The sequence below is a fragment of the Castor canadensis genome, chromosome 15, assembly GCF_047511655.1.
Source record: "Castor canadensis chromosome 15, mCasCan1.hap1v2, whole genome shotgun sequence".
In the NCBI taxonomy this organism is placed as follows: Eukaryota; Metazoa; Chordata; class Mammalia; order Rodentia; family Castoridae; genus Castor; species Castor canadensis.
In genome coordinates, this window is record NC_133400.1 from 94,805,329 (window position 1) to 94,830,198 (window position 24,870).

At 40.8% G+C, this 24,870-nt stretch overlaps 1 protein-coding gene across 4 annotated transcripts in view; it reads left to right on the forward strand.

Annotated features, from left to right (window-relative positions):
- Positions 1 to 24,870, forward strand: part of Dip2c (disco interacting protein 2 homolog C) — a 386,747-nt gene that overhangs the window by 1,110 nt on the left and 360,767 nt on the right. The gene's annotated exons all lie outside the window — the stretch shown is intronic.

The following is a 24,870-nucleotide window of genomic DNA, read 5'->3' on the forward strand; positions in this document are numbered from 1 at the left end:
AAGTGTTTAATATATATTTAGTAGTCACCCGGCGCACCCTGGGTCGGCCACTAAGATAATATGGTGTGGTGACGATAGGATGGCTCGCCTTGGAGCAGTTTAGCATGGTGAACTTTTTTTTTTTTTTTTTTTTGTAACGGTTTGTGAGGGCCGGCAGCCAGAAAGTAAATTCATTCGTGCCAATTTTCATCAGTAGGGAAGGAGCCAGTGTTGACTTTATGTTTTCCTTCTTAACACTTTCAGGGCGAAGAAGGGAATAAACGTGGGGGCTGCGGTGTGGTGTCAGTTGCCTTTTCAGATTAACATAGACTGGAATATTTTCTGTTTCAAATGTGGGTTTCAGCAAGGTGCCTTAGTGTCCCGTCACACGAAACAGTCCCTAGGAGGAAACAGAGACCCTATCCTGGACTCGGTGGCCACAATTCGACCAGCTCACTGACGGTGAGAGAGCATTGCGAGTTCCTAAGAGGACCCAGAGGCAGGACATAAGTGCTGGCTTCAACTGGGAGCAAGCTTTAGATCTAACTTGGCAGACTGTGCGGTGTGGAGAGATTGGTGGAAGGGATAAAGTATCATTGAGAAAACATTTGCCCTAGTTACTTGATTTTGTCAGCTTCCAGATAGACTTTCTTCCTTAGTTTACCACCCCCAGCCTAGCTCTGTGTCCTCCTGGCACCCCTGTTGTATTATGTACAGCACCCCACTATTCATGCATTTTCTCAAAGCTAGCAGTTCTGCTGTGTCTGCATTGTACCCTATCTGTGCTAGCAAAGTGTGAGGCTACGTCCCAACTCAACAGGATCGAGCCCTGTCTGTAGGGTCCACTCTCCCTCCAGTCCGGACGTTGGCTCAAATTTGTTCTCAAAGTCTTGGACAATGGGAATGTATTCTTGGTCATTCTTCCCTAATGCATGGAGAGCAGCTTTTTTTTTTTTTTTTTTAGGTGATGACAGTCACCTGTCATCAGCACTTGCTTCTGGAGGATGAGTGATAAGTTCTTGTTGCCCAGAGGAGGATGGTAAAATGCCTCCACTGAGGGGGGACTCAGCTTCACGCCCAGTGATCACCTTGTGCCTGTATTGATTTTTTTTTTTTTGAGAGCTTAATGAGTTTCTTATTGAATGATTGGGCAGAGAGAGGGGTGTGTGTGCTCACATACAGGAAGTCCATGATTGTTTTTCTTTCTCTTTCTACATAAACCTTGCTGAGACCTGACCTAAACATTTAAGAATTAAAAAAAAAAAATCAAAGGCTTGTTGTATTGCTTTGTTCAACTTCTGCCACTCCCTGCCTGCCTATCTCCCCTCCCCCATCCATTAGCTGTATCATCTTGGACTTTATTATGAAGTGTGGCTTTGTCCACATGGAGTTATGGAGTTGTGCTTTAAGGTCATTTGAAATTTTATGTCTTGTAACCACAGAGAATTATTTTACTGGATTAGATGAATCAACCTGATTTCCAGTATTGCTTAATGGAAACCTGAGAATTGAAGGATCAAAAATCTCAGTATTTCTTTACATGGTCAAGCATAAGAAAAAAATTCCCCAACATACCCACTTTCAAAGAAAACTTAAAATGATTTCATGCTGAATTATTTTTCAGTGTGCTGTTTTCACATTTTATCTTCAATCAAAATTCATGTGGAGAGAGTTCTTTAAGTTGGTTGTCATCATTTTATTAAAACATCAGAGAATATTGTAGTAACACATGTGGAATTTCCAGTGTTCATTTCCCTCAGAGGTTGGAAAAAAAAATTCCACTTTAAGGATATAATGTAGATTAAAAAAATAAAAAAAATCGAGTATTCTCTGTAAGTTCCTATGTGGGCAGCCAGCCTTCAATGGGTTGTCTATTACTAGATTTCCAGACACTGGTCCAGTTCTAGTTTGCACTGTCTACTGTCTGCTGTTGTATACACCCATGTTGTTTTGATTTTATTGGGTTATTGTTTGTTTGGTAAAGAGTTGCAAATTGACTTCCTGGCTGCATAACTCAAATTTTTACTTTTTCTGCTCTGGTGGTTGCCTCCTTGTTTCTTGCCACTGTCTGCTACTGCCCAGTGCTTCCTTCACAGGGGAAAATGAGGTTTCATTCACTCTGCAGAACAACTTTGTCAGCAAAATACAAGAGTTTTCTGTGGGGAGACACGGTGGGTAGCCCTTGCTATGGGAACCAGCAGCCTCGGATCCACGTCTGGAGACATTCGTTGGTGTGGGGCCAGGGATTGGATTGTGGGTCTGCTCACATACTTGGGTCTGAATGTGAGCTGGAGAGGAAACCACGCCAGAGCTGGCGGCCACAGTGTGCCAGGTGGGGCAGTGGTGGTGCCTTTCTAATACTTCTTCCCCCGGTTTATTTTTCCTCCATTCTCTTACCTCCATTATTATCTTTTGGAATTGGGCATGTTTCTTTTTGACTCTAAAGGACCTAAAAATAATTTCATTTATGTGTGAAATGAACATTATTTGTCTTAAGGAAAAACTACATGAGAACACTGAGAAATTGGTGAGGAAACAGAAAAATTTCTAATAAAAACAGACTCACCTTTTATGAAAACAAACTAGCTGGGTGCCAGTGGCTCACGACTGTAATCCTAGCTACTCAGGAGGCTGAGATTAGGAGGATCACAGTTCAAAGTCAGCTCAGACAAATAGTTTGTGAGGCTTTAACTCAAAAATACCCAACACAAAAAAGAGCTGGTGGAGTGGCTCAAAGAGCATCTGTCTAGCCAGTGTGAAGCCCTGAGTTCAAACCCCAGTACCCCCAAAACAAACAAAACCCAAATTGGGTTTGTTGATTGAAATGTAGAAGTGAGTTTCTTTGTTAAGTGGTTACATGTTTCTGGTCTGTGCCTATGCTTTACTGGACTCTGATGATCTATAGAAGAGGCTCTTTCTATTGATCTCTTTCCCATATTTCAGGAAAGATTAAATTCTTTTTTTCCCCCGAGATGGAGTCCCACCATGTTGCCCAGGTTGGCCTCTAACTTCTGCACTCAAGGGTTCCTCCTGCCTCAGACTATAGGCACATACCACTTGTCCAGCCGGGGTTGACAGGATTCATTTTGACCCAACTCAGGAAATTGCCTTGTGATATAGCCTGTGAAAAGTGTTTCATTTTTTTCCAGAGGGAAGTTTTTAAAGATATACACACTATATAAACTTTGTGGTTTTTTAACTGTTGGCATGTCCCGTCCGTACTGGTGTCTTAACTTCCACTGATGGGAGTCGCTCAATTTATGCTCTGCTTTGTTAATGAACTCATCAGATTACTTCAGCTCTTAGTTATGTTCCATAATAGAACCCAGCTTAACACTTTCTCAGTGTATGAAACTGCACTGAGAAAAAAAGGTGAAAACTCACTTAAATGCCAACTCTTTTCTACGTTGGTCAAGGAGCCAATACTATTTTTGTTTTTAATGGAGACAAACATGCAGCTTGCACATCATTGTCACCAAGAGTGAAATCTTAAAGAGATGGCCAATTGCAAAGTTTGCAGATTTTGGGGGTAGCATTTTTAGGACTGCTGGGCATAAAATAACAGGTGCACTTCACCCTAGGACTTGAGTCTGTCCTTCCTAGACCCTGAGTGTTACTTGGAGGCCCATTGTTGTCCAGTGAGGAAGATATCTGTGCCCAAACTTCCACCTTGCAACTACCATTGCAAGTCTGGAAGAGAAACTCAGGTGTCTGCAATGCCACCCAGTGTTGTGTACTTTCTTTTCATTGAAAACAGTTTATTCTGGAAAACAAGGGAGAGGGGGGAGTATATGTTTCCTTCCAGAGTTAGGAAAGGATAAGTGGAAACTAGCTGTGATGCTCCTTTGAGCTGCTCCACTAAAATAGGTCTTAAGTGTATCAAAACTTGTTTACTTTGTTACATCCATGTGAAAGTTGCCACAGATAACTATAAATAGTGTGGTGAGTAAAATGGAATAATACTCACAATGAATTTAAAATATTGTTGCCTATAGTTAAAAAAAAGTAAATAAAATGGTAGTGTTGCTATGTGAAGGATTTTAAATGTGTAGACTTGAATTTTAAGAATTCTTCAGAATTATGGAAAGAGTTAGGCTTGAATGTTCTTTTCTTGATGAATAATTGTAGATGTCAAATTTAGCCAGGAAGCTATGAAAGTAAACACACACCCTCTAAGATTGCCCCAGATGCTTGTAAGACATTTACAGTGGAGAGTCATGCTGCTTAGATCTGAACTTTATGAGGTTAAAGCTTAACAATGTCTCTATTTTGTTTCATACTGGACCCACTAGTTGTATATTCTTGTTATGGTTTAGAGGCTACAAGCTGTCGGATATTATGAGTCACTTTTTGCCTTCTTCCTCCCAGCCTTTTTCAAATGGGTTGTCTCTTTTTTTAGAACTGATTTTTTTTTTTAAAGGAGTGATTTATGGGATGAGTTGTAGCATTCTTCTGAATTGTAAAGAGACTATATTGAATAATCTCAGTTTTGATGTCATATGTATCAACTGACTCACCAGTTCAAATCCTAGCCATATTATTAAGATCATTTGTAGTTCTCTCAGGCATATTAAAAGATAAGAAAACTCCTGGTTGCACTTGCTTGGCTTAGTTTTGCAAATTAGTATTTTCTCTGGGAAGAGGGACATTTCAGTTTTTGTTATGTGTACCTTTGGGTGATGGGGTTGAGTTTTGGCCACTTTTTATTGACTTGGTGCCCTTCTCAAATTCCACTTTCTCTTTCTCTTTCTGAATATTTACTTTCAAGTTTGCTGCCTTTAATTTCTTTTTTGGTGTGTGTGTCACTAGACAAAGGTTATCCTGTATTGTTGCCAATGTGCTGTTTTTTTCTGCTGAGGGTCAAAAACTTGTCAGGTCTCAAAAGAAGTACTTGCGTACATTTGTTCTTGATGATAGTAAGTAGGGCTCTTAAAGAGGAGATGCTAATTGGGAATCCCAGCTGGTGTGGGTTTAAGACTATGGAAGTTAGCATGCCAGAAGAGTGAGTATTCAGACTCTCCAACTATACACATACTGTATGTCTTGTTTTCTTCTATAGTATCCAGTTGGGGAATTAATTTTAATAAACCCTTGACACAAAAATGCCGAGAAAATGCTAAGATACTGAGTTGTAAAACTTAAAATTACGAGTTTCCTCCTTTTTTGGTGTTACAGTTTTATTTTATTGTTGTTGAATATCTTGGATTTTGGTAACATGGCCTCTTTGTGCTCTGTGAATTAGGAATTGAGATACCTCATGACTCCAGTGCTTTGCGTGGTAGGTATGGAAAATCAGAAAAAAGGAAAATTATCTAAGATAAGTATGGAAATATTCTGTAATTGATTGTGGGCTGAATAGCTCTTTTTCTTCTGGGCTACTGGTTTTAAATCTTTCTTGCTTATTAACCTGGGAGGCAGCTTCTGTGTCCTAAATTACAGAACTAAAGACTATGGGCCAGACCCAAACTAATTCTGACAGCATCAGAGAAAAAAGTTCCTTACATATTTGCGTGTGCACAATGAATCTCTATTATTATTTTTAAGTAAATTATCTGGTTAGTGAAGTCACAGTTTCTCTCCCTATGTATTTGAGAAGTAATACATTAAAATTATTAAATAAAAAATTATATGTAAACATTGCACCTGTCCTAGTTTGAGTCATGATGTACACTCTATTTTGCAGTCCTCTAATGCCATGATAATTCATTGTTAGGATTTTTAGTCATTGGGGTGATATATCACAGTTTACTTGAACATTTGTTCCTTATTAGTGTTTAATTGAGGTTTTTCTTTTCTTCTTCTTTCCTTTTTTCTAATGTAAATGTAGGCATTTGACAGGTAGTTTCAAAAAGATTTAAAATGGACCTTAGTTGAACGCCTTGTATCTAGGTCTATGATCCTTAGTTAGAGGAGAATGATGGCAATCTACTCTCTTTCCTGAAAAGATGTTAAATTTACTTGATTTTGAGAAGGTTTTTGACCCAGTTACTTTTGGGTTAATTGATGTTATAAAACCAGAGCTAGAAGTCATCAGTTGGAAACATCTATCAGCCTATTCAGCTTAGGGTATTAAGTGTATTGTTGGGTGGGGTGCGGGAAAACCCAAACCTTTGTCTCTTTCTGTGAAGAGTTGATTGATCTAGAAAGGGGGCTGTTGAATCACTACTCCATGAAGCCCATGATCAGTAAATGAGTGAGGATCAGAGTGGATGACTCTATTATATCATTAAGTCATTTAATAAGCATTTATTGAGTACCACAGTGCCTAGTGCTGTCGGAGCTTGTGGAGTGAATGGCTGTACGCTTTTTCTGGGAGCAGAGACTTTGGTTCTTTGGGTCACTGTGGAACCCTCAGCTCCTTAGTGAGTGTTAAGTGGGTGGCACAAAGGCTCATTTGGTAAAGGGCCACTTGAAGCACTTCGACCTCAGGTTCTGAGCCTTTGGTTAAGGAGAAAGGTGTTCTTGGACTGACTTTTCTTCTGAGTACTTACTTCTGCACAGAGAGAGGCTCTTCCACTGGACATGAGTCCATAAAACAAAACTGTAGAGACAGACAGGGGGGTACACATTCCTGTTCCCTTCATCAGTGCTTAAAATGCCTGATGCAGCAGGTCTCCCATCACAGACAGCGGTGGCTCTGTGTCTGACTGTTCCATGGCATTGACAAAGAGTCACATTTCTTGATTTTGACACTCCCAGGAAAAACATGAGCATCTGTTTTGCTCACACTTGTTTTCTTCCAGGTTCCTTCTCTTACCAAACTGAAATTCACTTCCCTTCAGAAATGAAAATGACAGGATTTACTTTGACAATCTTTCTAAGGAAGGATTAAGAGAGGCAAAATAGGTTTTGTGGGCCAGTTTAACTTGAAATAAAAATGGCAAAATGTATTATGTTACTAAGCCTTATTGGAAGATTCTGAGCAATAAGAATCAGTATTGACATTGCCCATATGCTGACAAAGTATGGTTTATTAAATATTATATAAAGATGTCAAGTAACTGGTGCCATGGCGGATGCATGGAATCCCAGCTACTTGGGAGTATGGATTGACCCTGGGAGTTCAAGACCAGCCTGGGCAACATCTCAAAGAAATAGAAAGAGAAAAAGAAAAAAGAATGTCAAGTTGCAAAGCCTGATATTGTTAGAGAGGAGAAGGTAGAATCTTGTTGGCAAGTGCTATGTGACATTTGTGTGAAGAGGTTGGATTTTTAGCACAGTGGGACTGTAAAGCACACAGATCCACTTTTAACTTTAGGATGACCTTCTGTGCTTCTTCAATCTCTGTGAGTGTTTCTCACATTCCTAGTTTGAGGAATTTGTGCCAGGACTTTGAGAGTTCTCCAGGCCGAACCTGTGCATCTGCCCATTGAGGAGATGACTCTTCCTGGTTATCAGGTATCCAGAGAGCCAGGGCTCTCTGGTTTCCCCTCAGCCAGCATCATCTCAGGTAGTGAGTCAGCTTCTCCCAGCCTCAGTTTCCCTTGCTGTTTTATGGGGCTAAAACCCACCTTTAGGATTGTAAGGAGGATCAAATGTGGTAAGGCCACAGCCCTGCTTGATAAATAACCACTTTCATTTTTTTTCCTTCATGGTGCAGTCAGCTGGGACAGAGCTTTGCTCTGAATGGCAATTTGAGGTCACAGGGGGTCTTAAGGAGAAAACAAGTGGAAAAGAACCTCGTAGGATCTCAGATCCTCAATGCTGCTGTTTTTGTTGTTGTTGTTGTTTTGGGTTTTTTTGTTTTTGTTTTTCAAGAAAAGACTTCTTTCCTGCTGGTCTCTTTTAGTCAATTCCATTTTAAGAAAACTTCAGGAGGAAATTTTGTGAAGGGCAGCCTGAGTAGGTTCTAGTCGAAGGGTGTTGGGAGGGCGAGGCTGTCTTAGGTTTTGAGGTGTATTTGGGGCCAGCCTTTGAGTCTCCGTTAGAGGTTAGAGTCATTCCCAAAGGCCTCAAGGCTTTTCCTTCCTCCCTCTGCTCACAGGGAGTGGGGGTGGGGTGGAGAGCAGAACTTTACCTTAGAGTGAATTTTGGGGGAACTTTCTCCTGGACATTGGCATGTCCAGCCATCAGTGTTGTGGGAGATGCCAAGCTGATGCCCTCCTAGTCAGCTCTGGGTGGAGAGCTGGTGTGTGTGAACATGGCAGTCATCTGGAGACCACACAGGTGGATCACATATGAGCCCTGTGGCAGCTCCTGAGACTTGAAGCCTGCCCCTCTTTCAGCCAGTGGCCTGTCCTGGTATGAAGGGCGTACTGCAACAGTGTGGGGCTGAGTCCCTGTCCCTACTTGCTAGACATCTGTGCTAGGTCATGGGACCCTAGACGCCCATTTAGATTTTTGTGCTTATTTATTTATTTTTCCTATTTTCATAAGCTGTTTCTGGTAAAATAAAAACCTAGGGATAGACTGTGAAGTCCTCCCTCCCCATTTGTGGACCTAACAGCCTGTTACAAAATTTGTAGCTCAAATGGTGTATATTTAAAAAGTAACAAAGTAACAAGGTAGAGTTGCCATTTCAGTGGTAGTTCTTGCTCTGTGTTTTTTTTTTTTTTTTTTCCTGAGGCAGGGTTTCACTGTGTAGCCCAGGCTGACCTGGAACTTGTGATCCTTCTGCCTCAGCCTCCCAAGTGCTGGTACTACAGGCATGCCCCACAATGCCTGGCTTTCATACTGTATTCTTAAGTGAACATTATCAGACCTGAAAACATCTTTTGTTCTTATTTGCTTTGGAGAATATAGTGAATGTATGGATGTTTAGAAGTTGTTGAGATTTAGTAATATAAAGTAATCTTTAAGGACTTATAAGCAAGGTGGCAATTCGATTGAACATACAACATGAAAGTACACATAGTGGTATCAACTGTGAAGGGTTGAAACTTTGTTACTAACACTTTTCTGTTCATGGTTACTGTTGCAATGCTGTATCATATAGTGAAATTCTGAAAACACAAGACTTGGTGCCAACTATAGTTTTCTGGATATTTTATTTTGCGTTTAGCTCAAGTGTCCACAGTCTGTCTTAAAAATGGCTTCCACCCACGGACCACAATGTTGACACCAGTCAAATGAGAAATAGTTCTTGTGGTTATTTTACTCTTGATATCAGAGTCCAGACTGAGAAATTCTCACATTGTTACTTGTATACAAATTAGCATGTGAAAAGGAAGTGGCATTTGCTTTTCTTTTGTTTCCTTGTAAACAATGATGATTTAGTACAGATGATTCAGTACAAGTAAGGGACTCACAATGCCTGTTGGTATTTTAGAATTTCTTCCGTTATTAGGAAGAGAAAGCGTCTAATGGGTTCTTGGCATCATTCAGCGATAGTTTGAGTATCTTGAAGCTTTCTTTTCATGTCTCATTTTTTCTTTGTCCCTAGTAACCACCTTAATTCTGGCCATGGACACAGGGTATGAAGTAGCCTTGAATTTCCTTGCTTCTTTGATTTGGTGAGTTTAGGGTATTATATGAAATCTGCCTTATATGGAAAGAAATAGACTTTCTGAATGTTGTGTGCAGAAATCCTGTCTCCCATGAATACAAGAAAGGTCCTGGGGAAGGTCTATGGACTATGACGGCAGGGAGGGTGCATTCCTTAGGTGGTCCCCTTGTTTGGCCCTGATGGGGTCTGCTCATTGGGAACAGACATGTGGGGAAAGGAAGCACAACGTTGTCCACATCAGTGGGGATCACACTGACTGCTTTGATCATTGTGATTTGCTCTTGAAGAAGAATGTGGAATGGAGGGCCATAGTTAGTATGCTGCCATTCCTTGAAGCAAAGGTGGAGAACAAACCTTATGATTGAGAGGCTATGTAGCTTTCAGCTGCTTTCTTGTTGACCTTCTTTAAGCCTTCTAAAATGCTTTCCACGGAGATGGGTTGGGGGTGTAGCTCAGTGGTGTGTTTGCCTAGCATGCTTGGGGCTCTGGGTTTGATCCCAGCACCGGGAAAACAAAAAATAGAACTAGGGGAGTGACTCAAGTGGTAGAGCACTTGAGGCCCTGAGTTCACTTCTCAGTACCACCAAAACCAACAACAGCAGCAGACCAAACCAAACCAACCAGCCAACCAATCAACAATCAAACAGACAAAACCTTTCTGAGGACATGTCATTATCTGCTTTGTACAGATAAGGAGACAGGGTTTCAGATGCTTAGCAATTCATCCTAAGCACTGGAATCTGTAATTTTCTGAAACACTTTCGATTCAATAACAGACCATACAGTGTGGAGAGGCTTACTCAACTCCAAGGTTGAGGACCTAGCCTTTGCCTGTGAGGTGGGTGGTGGGGGCTTTCTGGCTGCCCTGGCTGTTCAGTAGAGGGCCAGCCAAGGCAGCAGCTCTTCCCAGCTGAGCATGCAGTCAGGAAGGAAAATGAAGTTCACATTTCTCACAGCTGTGACAGCACCTTTTCTTAGCTGGCAACCTCTATAACTTTACATTTAAAATCTGACCTGTGCTCTTGAGGGGGGGAGTTCGATGAAAGGGGATCCACTGTACAGTTCTTTACATTTTCTCTGTTTTTCATGAAGAAAAATAAAAGAACATGCAATCCCTATGGGTTAGCCTTCCTGTACAGCTTCCTTTAGAATCAGATGACTGGATATGATAGAATTTGATCTTTATCTTTTTGGTCATGAGATGGTGCAGTTAACTCTTGGTTCTGTTGTTTCTGGGAAAGAAGATTCTAAGTGAGGCTCCAGGAATAACCTCTTCAGCGTTCCTACAGGAAAAGAGTGACCTCTCTTGAAGCTTCCCTCGGCAGAGAATAATTGTGATCATTTTGAAGCAGCCACCAATCACTTATGAGGCAATCAATTTTTAGTTGTTTTACATAGAGTGCTTTTATTCCATGTTAAGTGCTTCTTCTGTCTGATAGTGACCTCCAGTTCTTGTAGGAACGAATGTGAATAGTGCTCAGCAATGGCCGCCCAGAGCACTGGAGTCCTGGTGGAAGTACATGGTGCGTAACTGGGACTTTTACATTTTTTCTTTTTCTTGAGATGGTGGTCTTACTTTGTTGTTCATGCTGGCCTTGAATTCAGGGATCAGGTGATTGATTCTCCTGTCTCAGCTTCCCCAGTAGCTGGGATTACAGGTGCATGCCACCTTGCCTGGCTGAGACTTTAAAAATCAGATGTTCTCCAGTGGTGTGAACGCAGTGTCTCACCTCTGTCCATGGCAAGGACTAGTTCTTGTCTCCACTGATTGATTGCTTGTTATATGCCAAGTACTGTGTTAGTTGTCTGGCATTATAGTTCCTTTTCCACTCTTAGAACCCAAGCATCAGCCTCCTTTACTAACAGGGAATCATGTTCGGAGAGCTGAAGTGACACTAGCTCAAAGTCAGATGGCTGAGCTTCTGGTGGAAGTCTCTCTTTACTTGGCCCTGGTCCTTTCTGAAGCTGCTTCTGCACAATGTTCAGATTCACCGCTGAGTCTTCCTCACTTGAGGAACAACTCCCTAAAACAAATTAAACACATCCAAGTGAATTTTCAGTTTTGTTTACTTTTTATTTTTCCTGATGCTGGGGATCAAACCCAGGGTCATATGCATGCTAGACAGGCTTTGTACCACTGAGCTATATCCCTGCCCCAAGGAAACAGATTTTTTTTTTTTTCCAAAAATATACCAAATTTCAGCCAGGCTCCAGTGGCTCACACCTGTAAATCCTAGCTACTTAGGAAGTAGAGGTCAGGAGGATTGCAGAGCCAGCTATGGGCAAATAGTTTGGAAGACCCTATCTTGAAAATACCTAATACAAAAAAAAGGGCTGGTGGAGTGGCTCAAGTGGTATAGCACCTGCCTAGCAAGCATGATACCCTGAGTTCACACCCTAGTAACCACACAATTAAAAAGATACCAAGTTTCATGGTATATGTGGCAGTTGTTCTTTTTACATCTATACCTTCATGTACCCTAAATGTTTTTTTTTCTATAGCAGGTGAAACAGTTAACTTAATTATCAGTCCATTCCTGGTTTTAAATCTGTAAAGGATATTTTTAATCTCAAAAGGTACATTACTAAAGGTTAGTTCGAGAAGAATTAATTTAGAATGTAACAGGAAAGCAATGCGAGTCAACTCCCTGTATAGCTATCCTTATCTCAACTAGCAAAAACCTTGGTCCTTCCTATTATTGCTTATACTCTCTCTTCAACAAAATTAGAGATAAGGGCAAAATAGTTTCTGCCTGGTAGTGAGGGGATGGAGGGAAAGAAAGGGGGTGGGGGGAAAGGGGGAGAAATGACCCAAACATTGTGTGCACATATGGATAAAAAATTAAAAATAAGGTACATTATTTTCATAACTATAATTTGCTTAATAAAGTTGTCAGTATTGTGGCTTTCTTTATTATTTTTATTTTTACATCCTTGAGAGGAAGCTATTTAGTGATTACTTATAATTGTGAAAATAACCTAATCATTGGAGAATCTTGTGGAAATACACATGATGTCTTCCTTTTCTTTATGTGAATGAAAACTCTTAATCCACATAAATGATCGTACTTAAAGTGAGTAAGATTTTTGTGTGTCTTGTGGTCATGCTGGGATATGAGATTTTCTAGAGGTCTTAAGAGATATATTAGAATATCCATTTTTATTCAGACTAATTTATACCCACTCTATTCCCTGATTAATTTCTTTGCATTGGATCTTTGGTGGGACTGGGGTTTAAACTCAGGGTCTTGTGCTTGCTAGGCAGGCACTCTACCTACTTGAGACACACCCCCAGCTACATTATTTGATTACACATATCTGAGATGATTATTATATGTATGTCTGTGTGTTTTAATATGCATTTTTCCTCTAAAATAGGCTGACTGAGGTGGCTATCCTTTTCCTCTGAAAATAATGTAGCTCAGCCTTAATAAACACGAATATTCTAATATCAGGAATCCCTGAAGACTTTTCCTGCCACATTAGATAAATAAATTCAAAAACAAAGATAGTTTTCTCTACCATGTGTTTACGTTGGACTCTTACAAAAAGTAGTACAAATGCTTCCCATATACTGGAAACCACATGACACGTTTAAACATGAAATTGAATATTAAGTATCTTCAGATGAGTTTTTTTTTTGCATATGTATGATTGCACCTGTTCTCTAAACTGTGAAAGCCTCTCAGTCTTGTTTTAGTTGGTGTCATGGTAATCAGAATTCAGGGAAACAAGATATTGGCTCATTTAACTGTTTAAAATCTAAAGCTTCCCCTTATCTGCATAATAACCCAATCTTAAAGAAAGATCCAATTTGAGTTTTAGTGGATTATATTAATTTGATTATCTGTGACTGGATCATTACATGCTTTGTGAATTAATTTTATTTTTCAACTTTTCATCCTAGTACAGAGAGGTTCTATCATATTGACTGTTGGTTAGATGAAAGTGTTACAGTTGTTACTAGTCACTCAGACTAACTCTTGCATTTCCTCAGAGGATAACCAGAATTATCTATTAAATTTTAGTTGTCACTGTGCTCTAAATTCCAAATTCCTTCTCAGGTCATCTCTTTCTCCTATGCTTTTCCCCCTTTCTCTTCCTCCATTTTTTTCTTCTGTTTTGTCTTCCTTCTGACCCATAGGCCCTCAAATTTGTGTGTGTGTATGTGTGCGTGTGTGTATGTGTGTGGGGGTGGGGGTGGTGGTGGTGGTGGTGGTGGTAGGGAGGGTCTGTTGTGAAAATTTGATAACCTGTCAAAAGGTCCTTTTCTTTTGAGCTAGGGACCGTGAAATAAACCTGACTATCACCTGCTTTGTGGACTATTTGAGGACAATTTTTAGTTTTTTCCCATGGATTTTGGCTGATCTTTCTCTACCCTACCAGTTACTTCCCCAAGTCTATGTGCTTAGGCTCAGCAAGCCTGTTTCAACACTGGTTATATGCAGAACAGTTAAAACAGAGCCGAAAGCTAGACGCCAGTGGCTCATGCCTATAATCCTAGCTACTCAGGAGGATTGAGGTTTGAAACCAGCTCTGGGCAAATAGTTTGTGAGTTTGTGGTTTTGATAAAACCCATCACAAAAAAGGGCTGGCGAAGTGGCTCAAGTGGTAAGAGCATTTGCCTGGTAAGCATAAGGCCCTGAGTTCAAACCCTAGTGTCACCAAAAAACCCCCCAAAATGAAGCCAGAGCTCTATAAATAAGAAGTCACATGCTGCATTTTCAGTGTCCTTCTTTCCCTGGCATTTGGGTGTGGATTATTTTGTTCTTGTGAGTGACTCTTAGGATCCTGGTCTTTGTTTTGGGAGTATCTCACACCAAAGTGGGGTATGAAATGTAAGGTTGATTTCTAATGTTACTGTAACTCATGGATCCCGTGAGAGACATGATTTAATCTGAATCACACTGGTATCAGTTCGGTTGTTGGATGACCTTTTTGATAAAAGCAACTGGCTTTTGTCATACATTGAAAACTCACCTTGTACCATTCTCTATTTTATACTTAGATTTTCTATAGTTTCCTGAGAGGGGTATTTGCTTAAAGGGTAGTTGCTTTAGCAATAAAAGTGCTCTCTGGAGAGTCATATTAGGTAGTTTTGTTATATTATTTATTGTTTACTATTTATTTAGTACCAAATGCAGTGGGTTCTTAAGTACCTGAACATGTTCTTGCATGTCAGTGTGCACTTAGGTGGACATGTGTGTATGTGTGCTTGTGTGCGTGCATATACACTTCCACTTTGCACAGTTACATTTGATCATAATTGATTTGATTAGAGATTGCTTTTGCCGTATGAGAACTTTTGAATTATCTCTTTTTTTTAAGCCTTTATTTCCTTGGCAGTTCTGCGAGTGAAGCTGAATACTGGGCACTAGGGGAGTGGTGGCAGCCTGTTTTGTAATCAGAAGAAACTAAGGCATAGCATGTGGGAAGCTCAGTATTGGTAGAAAAAATTACAAATAATTGAATAGGACCTACTGCAAGTCAGTGTGAAGTTAGGTGTCAGAAGAATAGTCTCAGCATGGAGTTGAATGGAAGGAGCAGTTAAGTTCTGAGGGGTGAGGGACCAGGGGCTGGGAGCCTGGGGGTAGAGGGGCTAGGATGCCAGGCTGGGGGTCTGAGAGAGACAAAGCCAGCTTGTGCTTTGTCTCTGTGGGTGTCCTGTGAGGCTATCCCATACTCTCCAGGTCCCCTCTGCTTAAGCAGAGGTAAGGTGAAGGTGGTTCTGGCATCCAGGGTGTTGAGCCTGTTGAATGGTCATGGCATTGGTTTGGGTGTGTTCTTTTTGTTTTTCAAAGTAAATGATTTGGAGCATTACTTTGTTTTTTATCTTTATCTATAACCTGTCCTATAGGGTTGCTGTGTGAGATGTGTGATTTTCAGCACGGATTTTGAGTAGAGAATTCAGCTCTCTGAATATTGGAGTTGAACCTTGGGTGTATTAACCTTCTTGTTTTCTGAGCAAATTTATGGCAGTCCTGGGAGCTTGAGGGGCAGCAGCAGTCAGCATGAGGTCTCCTTATGCCCAGCTGGGCTGGCTGGTTCCACGTATGCCTTCCTTCCTTACAAGGGTTATGAATGGAGTAGGGAGTAAATCACTAATGAAAACTGTGTTGTGTGTAAGTGTTACATGTTTGTTGAGTTGTATTTTGTATGAGTTGCGTGTTGAATGTTAGTTGTGTGTTTTACTTGAGTTTGTATTGTGCTGTGACACGTGTGTTGTGTGGAATGTGTTCTGTGAGTTGTGTGTGTTATGTGGTATATTGTATGTGAGTTGGTATGTTGTGTGTTGTATGTGTGCTGTACATAAGTGTTGTGTTGTATGTAAGTTGTGGGTGTTATGTGTTGTATGTATGTGAGAGAAGGGGGAATCACCATGACTACTTACCCAGAAGTCATGCCTTCCAGATCACTCTATGCCAGTGAGCCCTGACCAGTTGGGAAACAGCAGAGGTGTTCAGCCAGCATCCCACCCAGGAGGCTCTTCTGTCTACACATTGCTTGGGCCCTAAATTCTGAGTTCAGCATTGGTTGTCTCCTAGGTATTCTGTTTTTGCGTTGTCTGCAGACACATTAAAGAGTTTCCAGTGTGCTTTTTGTCCCCTTGTTTTAAGGACCTGTCTTCTTCCTCCTCCGACTTCTCCCTCCAAGCCTCACTTTGGACTTTGCAGGGCATAGTGTCCTCAGGAGACTGCACACTGGTGACTGCAGAGTTTGTCCTCACCTTTCCCCTCTCATTTCTCACCCTATTGTACTGTAGAGGGTAGGGCTTTGAGGAATGTTTAAGCCTTTAATTATCTAGGCTGGGGAACAAATACTTGCTCTTTTTTAAGATCAGAGAAAAAGCTCCTTTTGTGCCTGCCTTTTGGCTAGAATGCACTGTGTCTCACGTTTTAACTTCTACTTTTTCCTGATCAGAATGATAGTGTTTTTTTTCTTGTGATGTTGTTAATTTACTGTATCAGTAGAAGATTGGGGGCTGGGTCAGAACCCAGATGAGCAGGTGGTGGCCTGCCTGTGACATGGGCTTTGAGTGGTTTTCTCTGGCTTGTTTGCTGAGGCTTCTATACTTAGATACGTATATATCAAATGAACTCCCCTGCTTAGTGCCCGACCCACCCTCCTGTCTCTGGACCACAGCTCTCCTGCTGTGCTCCTGCCTGGTGAACCTCCAGTCTTCCTCTGCTACAGTCTTGCACACCTTTGCTTCTCTAGCTCTGTGAACCTCTGTGTGAGTCTCTCCTTTCTTGAGGGGTCCTAGTTCACATTGCTGGGAGCCAGGGGGCTCTTCTAACTGTAATATTCAGCTGAGACTGGTTAAAATGGACCCTACCCACTACATACTCTACCAGTCACCCACTGCACACAACCAAAGACCTTCTTTTGTCAAACATACAACTTTACCACTAATTAACAACATTGCTTCTATTATAGCAGAACACTGAGTATACAACCCGTCCCCCATTTTGTAAAACAGCATGTTGGATTTGCATAAAGGAGAATATGTAAGCTTTTGCTGCTGGTTATCTTGTGGAGATAATATTTGACACATTTCCATAGTTTGTTTTTTTAAACAAAGAACTTTACATTCTTGTAATAAGTTATGATTTATGGTTTCTGAAATAATACTGGAAAACTTGGCAATTCAAACTCAGACAATAGTTGGTCATTATTAATTAAAGTTTTTACCTGAACTGAGACCTTTCCTTTTCTTCATGAAGTGGCTGGATTGTCCTTCTTACCCTGACTTTCCTCTAGGACCCCTTTAATGGCTTATGGTTTGAGGGGAATGTGCTGTGCTTCCCAGGGGTAGCATGCCTTTGAGGGCTGCTCTGGGCAGTTCCTGTGGAGTGATCTCTGTAGCTAGAGGGCTGTGACTCTCACCCCTAAAGCAGGCACCTTCCAGCAAGCCTTGTCCCTGCCCCACCTCCAGACCCCAGCCAGCTCTTCTAGCACACTGGGCCAGTGGCCCACAGCACATCCCAGCAGGGGTGTGCAGTGAACCTGTTCATTTGCCATGTCGCTGCCACCAAATGTTCCATATCTGCAGGCAGATACCCTGGCCCCAGTGCTGACATCATCATCATTGTTTCAGCACCATTTCTTTCTTACCTAGTGCGGAAACCTGGCTGTTTACTAGTCCCCCGAGGAGCCTGCTCATAGGTGCAGCTTCTCCTGCCCCTGACTCGGGCCTGCAGAGTCTCAGTCTGGCAGAGTCCAGTGCAGCTGGCCAGCCTTTGGGCACCAGTGGCTTCTCCACTCACCTTCAGTCTGTCATATCTTCATATCAGGGTATTGGAGTGGAAAAGCTTGAGAGGAAGAAGGTTCTGGTTTTTGTCTTGCTTGAATTTGGATGAGTAATAACCTCTGTATTTTTGTGACTGTAGTAAGAATTTGGGGGTCAGAAATGGAGTCTTTTTTTTTTTTTTGAGCTTTCCCAATATGTAAAGGAGTAAGTAGAAGGGCAGTTTGAAGAAAACTGAAATTTAGAATTACATATGTGTAAATGTGGACTTTTATTATTTGGGATATATAGCACTTTTCCCCTACTAATATGGAGGAGAGAGGACTGTATTCATTGTTCTTCCTTTCTCCTTGATAGCTGTGCGTTAGAAAGAAGATCGTTCGTAATCCTACTTTCCAGGTGCCTGGCAATTGTGGAGACTTGAAAAGTAAAACACTGTATAAATGCTAAGGCAAAGAATTTGATTTGCCTGTGGAGGGAGGAAAAGACGCTTCTTTGAGTGATTTCCATCTGATTATTTTCCTTATATCAGCAGATTACGTTTAGGGATGAATGAATTCAGTGTAAGATTTATGGACTGTTCTTAGCTTTAGATCCCATAAGAGATAAACCTGGTTCTTGTTTTTACTTTGCTCTCATATATTCCATCTGCTTCCTTGACTGGTGGGAATTTGTATTTGGAAAGCAACTAAACAGGAAAGTAATGTGAGGCCCTTGCTGGGGTTTCCTCAGTTTAAGAACTTGGTGGTATGGTTTCTATGAGTCAGTGTTTCATACTAGGGAGACAGACAAAGATGATGTCCCAGTGGACTTACACCTTATCACATGGTTGTGAAAACAGATTCTACAAGACTTTTAAGACCCAGAGACTCCCAAACAACCATGCATGTTGTTTTTCTTTTGAAAATCTGTAATTCTTAAAATGTTTATGTAGTATTTTTTTATGTGAAGTTTTCTGGAATTATCAAAATATGTTTTCTATACTCATAGAATGACATCATAGAATTCAAACTCTTGTGTTATAGCACCTAATTGTTACTTACTACCCCCTTTTTTTTCAGTTAAATAAGTACCACCCAGAACAGTGTACAGTACTAATGATGCTGAATTTAGCTATTGAATGAAGTTAATGAAGAAAGGTCACCAGTTTATAACAATAAAGACCAGGTATAGTATGTCTACCTATTTTATAAGTCATCCAAAGTAAAAGAGAAAGACTGAGAGAACTCCCTGGTGCCAAAATGTAACACTTATTTTCTGTTATATTCAGGAAATTTGAATCTTTAAACTTTGCTTTTCTTTTTCAAGGTGAACACCAACAGGATTTTTCTATTCTTCATTAGTTCCAGAGTAAAGAGTTTACAGGTGCTGGAAAGGTGATTGGGGAATTTGCCAGTCATAATTCAAACATATATTTTCCTTTTGATAATTAACATTCCAGACTTTTAATGTACTGTTTTCAGTTTTATTATTTTATATTCCTTCTGGAACTTGTGAGAACTCTTTCTTTTTTGCTATCCATTATGAATTATAATGTATTAAGTTAGAAGTCGTAATTCTTTTTTCCCTAGTACTTCTAAAAATTCCCTATATATTTTAGGTATATACTCAGTGAATTTTAAAATGCTTAAACCAGCATTTTACATTACAAATTTTAAAACATCAAAAACATTTTAGAAAAAAAATATAATTTATTTCAAAAGTGACAGCATAAAAATTGGGGTACAAATATTTAAAAAAATCATTTGTACTCTTACAGTTCTTAGCATAGTAGATTTTATTTCTCCACAGCATTTTACGTTGATTCTGTAATCCAGAATCTAACAATGATAAACAATGTCAATACCATCTAGTTTGTTTATAACAGTTTTACATATATCATTTTATTGAAGGATCCATTAACCACACGAAATGGGTCATGTTAGAAGTTAAAAAAACAAGGTTCAAGGTTAAATGCCTTGTTTGGGTCTTACTGGTGGTGGCTCACTGGTGGAGCCCATCCCAGGACTCCTGAGTCTAGGCATAGTGGACTTGGTCATTTCTAATCAGTAGCTCTGCCATCTGTGAATTTGGAGGGGCTGTCAGGTTCCTGCCTCCCTGGATGCAGGATTGGGACTCTGCTAAGTTCCTTAGTAGGTTAAAGAATTCTAGGAGATTCTGAGATCTCCTTTTGAGTTAGGGAAGCATTTTTGGCCACGTTTCTACTCTGTCCACTGTTCTACCTCTAGGGATGGAGAAAGGTGGACACTGCTCCTGCATAATAGCTTGGAAAGCCCTTAATGCACTTCCTCTTGGTCCTTCCTTTCCCAAACCAGTTCCAGTCTGTTCAAGCTTTTCTTTCAGGTCCTGTTCTCATGCAGTCAGTGCAGCTGCCTTCTTGAGCCACATCCAAGTTTCCCAGAGTTTACTTCAGTTGGCTTCAGAAGATGGAAGTAGAATTACAACATAAACTCAGGTCCTGCTGGGTAAGGGTGGGCTCTGAGTTCTGTCCTTCTCCAGACCATGCTGCTCCACTGAGAGCAGCGTTGCTTTTATCGTTCACTGAATGCCCTGCTAGGGTTCGGAATGTTTAAAAATCTTTCCTTAGACTGATGTAATCGATTCTGTTAATCTAAGAGATCAGAGCTAGGAGTCATAACAATGGTGCATTTGCACCTGACCTTCACTTGCAGAAATGTGCTCACTGATTGTGGTCATGATGGGCCAAGGCTTTGCTTAGGATGCTTCTGCTGGCTGGCGGGCGATAGCGTCTTTCTTGTGTATACCTCATTTGTAACAGGTCTGTTGCTGCAGCTTAGATTTGTCTAAAAGAGAATAAGCAACCACTTGAGAAACACAATCTAGAGTCACAGATTAAAAAAGAAATAAAAAATTATTCCCTTAATATTTTGTAATTGTTTTACCCACAACTAATTTGAAGGGAATTTAAAAAAAATAAAGTTTAAAAGACCCTGTCTGAAAAATAACTAAAGCAAAAAGGGCTCAAGTGGTAGAAGGCTGGCCTAGCAAATGTGGGGTCCTGAGTTCAAGTCCTAGTATCTCCAAAATAAAAACAAAAACTCTTCCTGTACCAGAGACTCATTTACTCTGTTTTTGGAGTAATGCTTTATTGGGTTAAGTGCTATGTGACAAGAGCAACTGCCTTAAGCAGATCTGGGAGCAAGCTGTGGCTACTTCATCATGAACATACAGTCAGCTGGTGAGAGCAGGGCCACCAGCTGTGAGAGCTTGGCTGCCTGTGGCATCCATTGGTGGCTGAAGAAAGGAACAAAACTTTTGCTCATAGGTGAGGCAGCTGGTTAAGGGAAGCATGGGTGGGACAACTTGCCCTTGGTGGAGTGGAACAGTGAGGAAGGTTATTCCTCACTCTGATGGTTCTGAGCGCTTGTTTTTCAGTAGTTCACATTTTCTGGCAATGTCACAGAATTATGAAGGAAGTTATTTTTGAAGCATGTGTACTCACAATATAAAAATTACATAGATATTCCACATGGTACTTTTAGGAACTGGGGGTCTAGGAATAAGTTCAGGTCTGATGCTTATCATTTCTTTGGGGGGATAAAATGTATATGTGAATATCCCCTGCTAGAAAGTTAGATTGGGGCCAGAATGTGGAAGTACTTAACTGTCAGAGTATTACGGAGCCACTGAAGCTGTTTGGAGAGTACCATGACACGCCAGCATCTGCTTCTGCTTTGAGAGCCGGGAAGGGAGGGGAGGTAATCAGAGGCTGTCACTAGCCCTGACGAAAGGAAGGAAAAGGAGAGAACAAGTGAATTGAGGAGACCTAATGACCAGGTAGGGGAGAAAGATGAAGGAGGAGGAAGAGAGACCTGAAGTTATGAATCCGTGTGGCTGAGGTTGTTAGAGGGGGAGCAAGTCCAAAGTTCACAGATTTCATTTTGGATGTGACTTTGTGATGCTTGAGGACACTGCTGTGAACAGTAAGTTTGGAAATACTTAGGGAGAAATCTGGGCTGGGGTAGATTTGGAAGTCTTCAGCATTGAGGTGCAGTTAAAATAGAAAGTTCAGAGTTAGAATTTTAGGAAGAGTCAGACAAACAAGAGAAGGCCCTGTTTGGAGTTAAGAGAAGAAATGAGTGGTGCAATTTGTGAAAGCCCAAAAAGTGCTGCTGAAAACCAGAAAGGCAAGGCCTCAAAGGGACGCTGGATGGGAAGTCTGGGGAGCTGCTGGCCCTGTTGTCCTGAGAGTGCTAGGTTGAAGGGCAGTAAGATGGTGCAGGGAGCTGGTGTTGATGGGACTTTCGAAGTCTGTCACTTCACTCAGTGTGGGAAACGTGGATTGAAGACAAGTTAGTATAGGGAAAAAGGCTGGAGGGAGGAGCCAGGGAAGAGGGGATGGAAATGCATGAAAGGGAGGGGTAGACAGTGGAGCCAGGTACCAAAGGATGGGTGTAATTTTTTCCTGTCTTTATTCGTGAATTGGTTTTTATTCTAAATTCACAAAGTAGTCCACTTACTGCAGCCCAAAGAAAGTTCTGAAGAATCCTGATGTCCACAGTATGCCCGATACTGTTCTAAACATGGTATACTTTGATATTGGTTAATTGTTGATGACTAATTCTTAGCATGTTGTTTTGTTGAAGTCTGCGGAAGAGCCTCAACCAGCTTGGTAATCCCCATGGTGTCTCCAGGAAGTAAGTGCAGCTCTGTTGGCCATTCCCATACTGTGTGCAAGGAGGATCTGCAAGGCAGACTCAGGAGTTTTAGTGTGGATTGTGTACTTCATAAGCTGTCTAATTCCATTCCATATATATCAAGTATGTATGTGTGTCTCGGTGGGCATGCATGACTGTTTTGACTTAATTCCTCACTTAGGAATTACACTTACCACACTGAAGCAACAAAGTAATGGGGGATCACATGAATCTTGTTTTCACAGTGTTTGCATTTTCCAAGCTTGATGTATATCATGATGCTCTTACTTTTCCAAGGAATATAGGAATTTATACCTTTTGTCCTCTTTGTCTTTCCCTCTTTGCTGCTAATAACAGACATAAGTCACCAAATTGAATTTGCACAGCTAGCCTCAAACTCATGCACACAGTACTCCAGATGGGAAGTAGGAGAACAGAGGACAGTAATTAGTTTTTGGAGGGGAGGGTGGCTAGGGCCTGTGTACCTGTCACACAAGCTCCTGGGGTGCTTGGGCAAGGCCCTGTGCTACGAGGAGGAGGGGCTTAGGGTGAGAGTTTTTCCAATGTAGAGGCAGGTCCTCAAAGGAAAGGTCATCATCCTTATCATTGAGAGTTGGTGGTGAGTGTAGTTGAAAAATCAAAATAAATACAGAGCTTTGAAGAACTTTAAGGGTATAACTTGTGTTCTTCTGGTTCTGGGATTTTTGCCTGAAATGTTACTTTTATTTTTGGTTAGGTGTTTTTTAGCACTTGTGTTACAGCATTTGGCACATTGTATTTTTGTGATATGTTGGCTGTGAAGATGTTTAAAATTAGATTCCTAGAAATCAGGTTATAGGAGCCCTTGGGCACACTGCATGGGTTATGTTTTGAGCACCTCATAGTGGAATCCCACCGAGGTGGCTGTTCCTGGTATTCTTAGTGTTTGTAGAACACCTGATTCATGCCACTAGAGGAATGTGTTTTGTTTTCCTTATAACTCTAAAGCCTAAAGACTTCATAGAATCTTTATAAATAAGCTTCAGTGTGCTTAGCACTTGTCCTCTTGTACCCTGGGAGAGCAGCTCCACGTTGTAAAAGTTACCCTGCTTTCTCTTTAGTCTACTCATCTTTGTGCATTCTGTTTTCCTTCACTGCAACTTTAATAGGAATGAAGGAGTCGAATCTTTGTTTTATACACAGGGACCTGAAGCAGGTTGAGGGATTACCTGGTTTCTGGTGTGGGAGGGAACCCAGCACACTTTGGTTTTTATTCTCTGCATTTCCATAAAGAATCCTTTTCTTCTCTTTGGTTCATTTTGCTGTGGTATTGTCTCCTGAGGCTGTTTCTTTGCCTTCAATTTTGACAACTGTGATTTAGTTTCCAAGATGATGAAAGGGTAGTGAAAAGGGCATGGAAAGAAAAAGCAGGAAGGGAAGGAATTATCTCATGATTTTAGTCAGAAGGAAATCATTCAGACAGAAAGAACGTTAGAAGTGGGTCAGATCCCAGGAAGTTGGATTGAATAAAGTGTACCATATTACACAGCTCCCCCCCTCTTTTTTTTTTTTTACAGTAGTGTTGCTACCCTGGTAACTAAAAGAATGAGTATATTCATTCTGAGGTCAAATGTATTTCTTTGCTGACTCTGACTATAACGAGCAGAATTTTTTCTATTCAAGTTCGGAAAACTGTTAGAGAAGAGATTCTTCATACATGTGTCTTTGTATATTGCACGTGTGTTTGAATATGAATGTGTAATGTGTGTATTTGTCTTTGAGAGCTCATTATTTGAAACAGACAAGTATGTGATAAAGTAGACTCATTAATTTCCAGAGGGGAAGATATACTGGGGAGATATACCACTTTTTCTGGAATTGAATGATTGGCCTTCTTTGAAGGATGTGTTCATACGTGTGTTTGTGATCCTGTGTGTGCATGAGTGTATGTGTATTTGTGTATATATGTGTGTGAATCTGTATAGTGCATGTGTGTATGTCTGTATTGTGTGTATGTGCTTGAGCATATATGTGGGAAGTATATGTGTCTGTGACTACATTTGTGTCTATGTACTTGTGTACATATGAATGCACATGTGTTTGTGGCTATGAATGTGTACATGTGTGAATGTTGTATTTATGTATATCTATGTGTGCATGTCTTATCTATGTATGCATATGTGTGCAAGCATGGATATTGTGTGCATTTATGTGAGTATGTGTGAATATAAACATGCATATATATAAGAATATGTGCATTTAGCTGCTGCACATGTAATTATGTGTATTTGTGCAGTTGTGTATATGTGTATTTGTAAATATATGCACGAGTGTGTGAATGCGTGTATATATATATGTGTGTATGTGTCCTTGTGTATAATGTGTGTAGGTGTATGTGTAGGTGTGTGTGCTGTCCAGGTTGATGAAACAGAGTTCTCCCAGTGCCCTTACCCCTTCTTCTAGCAGGTCATCTCCTTACTGACCTTGCTTAGAGCCTTCTGAGGGGCAGAGCGAGCACACAGGTCAATGTCAGGTGATTGGTGTTGCCCTTTGTCTGAATC